The sequence below is a fragment of the Coptis chinensis genome, chromosome 7, assembly GCF_015680905.1.
Source record: "Coptis chinensis isolate HL-2020 chromosome 7, ASM1568090v1, whole genome shotgun sequence".
NCBI lineage: Eukaryota > Viridiplantae > Streptophyta > Magnoliopsida > Ranunculales > Ranunculaceae > Coptis > Coptis chinensis.
In genome coordinates this window covers 15,399,151-15,404,906 of record NC_141462.1, presented here as the reverse complement: position 1 = coordinate 15,404,906, position 5,756 = coordinate 15,399,151, and the positions used below count along the sequence as shown (strand labels likewise).

Below are 5,756 nucleotides of genomic sequence, written 5' to 3'. Positions count from 1 at the left end.
CGTATGTTATCCTTGCTAAATGCTATTTCATTTAACATGTGAATTTCTAGAGTCATGTATGTATATCTTTTTGTTTTCATACAGGGTACTAAATCCAAAGTTGTGAAGTGCAAGTTGTTTAGACTTGTTCCTGAAGATGTTGTGGCAGAAGGATTGTGGTATACTGATGATCCAGCAGCTACAGTGCATACTAAGCCTTTAGGCCCGGGTTATTCAAAGGTTTCTGTTGAAGTTGCAATTCAAAAGGATGCGCTGCTTGTTAGGGGGAATAACGCTTTGAAGACGATAGAAGATGCTGTCTCTAGTTTTGTGGCTTGGCCAACCAATTCCATAATTAAGTTGTGATGTGCACTCAATTTTAAGAGCTAGTCTTTTGTTGTTTGAAAACACTTAAATTTTGAAGACCTTTTAATTATGCGTGTTTGGGCAGTTGTGTTAGTTGGAATTGGACTCAATGAATGGTGAATGGTTTAGATTCTTCTACTTGGTGCTATATGTATCTGTTTTCTTTATTATTCTTAGCTTTGTTATTGATCCGTTTGCAGGTTTTAGAACTGATCATTATTCATATATCCATACTGATTGTTCTCTATTGCTTCTTGCAGGCCAACACTTTTTAACTCCGCCTTTGTAAAGTTGTCGCTAGCTTTACAATGCCGGTCCCAAGTCCGGATAAAGGAGGATGGGAAAGGGAAGAGTATAGGGTATTGCAATTAAAATTTTCACTTTTAAAATATATCAAAGTTTGGGAGTGAAGCGATGATCTCTATCACGTAACGGTATTTACTTCACCTCTTTTGTATTTACTTTTATGTCATAACCAAATCTGTTACTCATTAGTTCCAACTACTACTTGATAATTTTTAGGAATTAGTTTGATAATTACGGTTTTGCATTATTTGATTGTTCATTTGTATTTGTGCTCAATAGGAGCTGAAGTTGTCGGGGCGCATAAAAAACTTTGCTTGGGAGTCGAGGCTTTCGAAAAGTATGAACATGGATTTTCATGAACCTGAAATGTTTATCTTGTCGCATTCTGACTATATATATGTACATTTACACAAATGTGGATTCTGTGCTACTTCGAATGATGTTATTGTACCATAGGTGCTTGCTATGCTTACTTTTGAAGCTCTTTTCTCGAGACGCGTCTGAATTTGCAAGGAAGTGGGTTACATTCTGCAAAAGTTCAATATAGAACCTCGAGCCCCTCGAGTGGTACTTTTCTCGAAAGATTGACTATCTAAAAGACAAAGTCCATCCAAAGTTTGTGAGAGAACGACGTGCAATGAAGGTTTTAATCTTTTGTCCATATTTGGTTTATTTTTGTCTAGTATGTCTGCTTTCAGTTCCCAGACACAGCACACACACGCACCCTGTTAGAAGAAATTATGTTGTTGGCCTTAGACAAATTAGTTGGATGTGTTGTCCGATCTTATCTTAGTGTTATCTACTTAAACTATGTTTTACTGATGGTTATGAAACCATTCAAGTTCAAATTAAGTGTTTGATTGCATCATTTCGTTTTTTCAGAGAGAGTACGGAGGCTTTAAGGTTCGGATAAATAGTTTGGTTGACATGGCAAAGAAGGTTCCCAAGGAGGTTGGACAATGCAAGATGGAACACCATGGCACTGGAACAATGTCCGTGATCATCCCGAATGATCTGAGTAATTAAGTCATGTATATTATCGGTGTTTCCTACTATTCTTAAAACCTTAGTCCTTGCATCATCCGCTTTATCAATGTTATGCAATGTGCCCCGTTTCCCTCTCTATCTTTTATCTTTTGGTAGGAGACTATAGACTAAATTTGTAATACTTGTTGTCTTGGTGATGTAATTGCATTGATTTGTGTAACCCGACCACCTTAGATACTTTTTATATCACCAAGAAACATGAAGACCTAGGGTATGCAAGTTGATCACGAGGGACAAAAGTGGAATGTTTCAAATTGATTGTATTTTCTCATTGTTGCTTTTCTATCACCAATATGAAGACACTGCTTACTCATGGTTGCTATCACATGCTTGCTTTCTCATAGGCAATCGTTTTTTTTTCTTATGGGCAAACCAACGATTGGGAAAACACATACGATCGTGGGTCACCGTTGAACCGGGGGTTATTCGACTTGCCATTCGGGATTTGTTTGATATTATACAAGAGGTAGCAATATTACAAATATGAGCCTGAAAAAAGTTTCTCTATCTTTTTGTATATATATATTACCTATGTGAATCATTTTTCAGATATTGATTATATAATAGATCATGCACTTGAAACTTTGGAACCCGGGATGATATGAATTTTCTCGTATTTTTTTCCCACATAGCCTATTGGCAAGTACTATCACATACGTGATTAAGACATTCTCTCATTCACTTTGTAAGATGCTAAAATAACTTATTAAAATGACGTAGCATCACCATCTTCTTTTCCTCTATGTGGAGTATAATACTTTTGGTACGTTTTTTGGTATCTCAAAAGGCTAAGCTTTGGTTTCTTAGCTTTTGAATGGACGAGTAAATGGAAAATTTACAACTGAGTGAAGGATTAGTGAATCCTCACATGAATAATTCGTCCATTACTATGTTCTTCTCTTAGTGGCGAATTTTGTGGCAAGTATGTTGAAATTGTCTCAAGGGTGGGACTTTTCTTCACCTTTGAAGTTTTGATAGGGGAGAGGTTGTTCAAGTTTGCTTATAAGTTTTTCTCGTAGTGTCACCACTAACATTTAGTGTAATCTTGATGTTTATTTAATTTCAGGTTGGATCGGGAATTTCTTCTCACAAGATATCCTATATGGAAATTTACAATGAGGAGATCAACGACTTGTTAGCTCCTGAACATCGAAAATTACAGATTCATTAAAACCTCGAGGTACCTATCTCCTAATTTAGTAAATGAATCTGGTATTACATATATCTTTGAATAATAGTTAACATTGGTGATTGATTATATTCTTAGAAGAGGGGGATATTTGTTCTTTGGATTGAAGGAAGAGATTGTTGCCACCCCGCAACGTGTTCTTGATTTGATGGAGTTTGGAGAATGTATTGTTCTTCCCCGCTTTCTCTTCCTCATTTGTTTTTTGTGTGTTTTTTTTGGTAGTCAAATTGGTAGTACAGTTGTACTTATTGATGCTATATTCCTCTTTGCAGCTCATTGACACATTGGCGAGACTAATATGAATGTTTATAGTAGTAGGTCTCACACAATTTTTTGAATGGTATGGCGTGATTTACGATATCTTTGTTGGTACTGTACACACTACATTTACCAAATTTCTCAAACTTAATTACTTCTTATTTTGTTTATATTCTCCAATTTGGTAAAACTACAGATTATTGAGAGCCGGGTTAAAACAGAAGATGACAATGTTGGGGCCTCCTGCGATGTTGTTCGTGTTTCGGTTGTGGTACATATCTACTAAAACGATCCTCTTAAATTTCGTTCGGAATAAATTTCTGAACCAGTCCATGTACTTTATTAAAGATGGGCATCCAACTTAAAACCAGTTGGTGATAAGTGGAGAAGCCTAGGAACTTATATTTTTTTTATGCAAGGCTTAACATATCCCATGTGGGACATCTTAACATACTTATTCATGTTTTCAATATTCTGTTAGTCCTAATAAATCTTGTTTGTAGAATTTAGTTGACCTAGCTGGTTCAGAGCGTGCTTTGCTAAGACTAGTCTTTGAAGAGTGCGCTTTGAAAGAGGGATCTCATATAAATAAAAGCCTGATGACACTTGGGACTGTGATAAAGAAGCTAAGTGAAGGTGTTAAGAGCCAAGGGTAGGTTTTATTAAGTTATTCTAACACATAGATTTATTGGGATTTATCTTCTATTTCCTTACATTCTTTACCATCTGATGTAGGGGACATGTCCCATATCGCGGATGACAAAGTCGACGCCAAGATTTTGCAACCTTCCCTTGGTGGAAATGCAAACACTGCAATCATATGTAATATAACCCTTGCACAGGTAGTCTTCTCTAAATTTACTATGGTTCTTACTAGTTTCCCTGCATAATGTAAGATAAATATATTTGGGCAACTCTATGCTTATACTATTTTCCATGTGATTGCAGATTCATGCTGATGAAACAAAAAGTAGTCTTCAATTTGCAAGTAGAAATACTACGTGTTACAAAGCGTACGCGTGTGAATGAGGTCTTTCTACACTTTATCTTTCATTGTTTGCATTTTCTTCTTTTCTTTGGGACCTCTTAAAGTCTCCAACTCTTATTCTTATGAATTTTGCTCTCAAAATATAATAGAGATAGAACATGTGCATGGCGCTTGAGTTGGTGTGGTGAGATTTTATAGTGATTTTGGTAACAACTCTTATCATTCTTTTCTTTTGCAGATTTTGACAGATGCAGCTTTGCTGAAGCGTCAAAAGAAAGAGATTGAAGAGCTTCGAGCAAGACTGTAGGTTTGTCTTTTCTGGTACATTTCACTTTCTTTTGTAGTAGTTCTAAACATTTGCTTATATGTGAACTTTAAATTCGTGCAGAGCATTTTGGAGAGGAGATTCTCAACTTGTGGAACACATTGTTATAGGTTCTATTATGTTCTGGTCCACTATATTTTTTTGTTTCCAAGAATTATGTTGGTTAACTCTTAGAAGTTCCTTCCTATATTTTGAATGTAGAGTGAACTGGAGCGAGAGCGAATAACTTTGGAGTTGCAGGAGGAAAAGAAAGCTCAAGCCTTTAGAGAGAGAAGGTTACAAGAGCAGGCCAAGAAAATTGAAAATTTAAGCTCAATGGTGTTGAACTCAAGTGTAGATGAAAATCGCTTTACACATAAAAAGGTTTCTGGGTTTTAATGAGAATGGCGACTGATAGCAATACCTTTCATTTTCTTTCCTTTTCTTCTTCCTTTGATTTGCATTGTCGTGTCTCATTCTTATTTAGTTATTTACCTTCATTATTTTCCCCAACTCCGTTCCTTTTTCTTGTTGTAGGGTTAGAGGAGGGAAACATGGTGTCCAAATGTTATGTCACATGATACTCGTGGAAAGGTAACTTTTTTAAGTGTGCAGTTAGGTATACTATGAGGAAATATTTTTAATGTATGTTCACTAATCCTATATTATGTAATCTTCAACACAAAGTTTGTTTTGAAAATATTATGATTAGTTTGGGTATCAGTAAGCTTTTGTGGTTCCCATGAAATATTGTGAGTGTTTTAATTGCAAGTATTAATACTGATAATATAAATAAGCATGATAAACACACTCAATTGTCTTCAAGCTCATATACAGACTCTATGAAGTACTTAGTGAACCTACTAACTCTGTTCCGAGTTCCAACATAATCATGTGTGGGAACTACCTCTAACAGTGAGGTTCTTTTACAAGTTCTTGGTATTGATGAGTTCAATGTGATTGAAAGTAGGTTAACAAGTTCCAGTTGGTTACAGGTGGGGCTATGCCTTAGGCAGGTGATTTTTTTCCTACAAAAAAATGAAGAAATTAAACTTTACTTCTTAAAAATGCACAAGAGTTTGTGGTGCCTGACCAGTATAATCTGTTCTCTTTGGACTTTTACTGATAATGTCTGATATTCTGGAATGTTGATAAGGTAATGATAGGTATGTGGAATGTTGTTGGACGACCTCCGGGTGAGAATCTTGAGATTGATGGCTGGCTTTGTTTGGAAGAACCTGCAGACATGTACATTCTCAGGTGAGTCTTCCTTGTGTTGTGAATCCTGTAGGCAGTTCTAATTTCTCGGACCTAGCATA

The 5,756-nt window shown here is 36.0% G+C and overlaps 1 pseudogene; it reads left to right on the top strand.

The window, feature by feature from the left end:
• The first annotated feature begins 653 nt into the window (after positions 1 to 653).
• LOC147486209 (kinesin-like protein KIN-7O) lies at positions 654 to 4,836 on the top strand (annotated as a pseudogene).
• Positions 4,837 to 5,756: the final 920 nt, after the last annotated feature.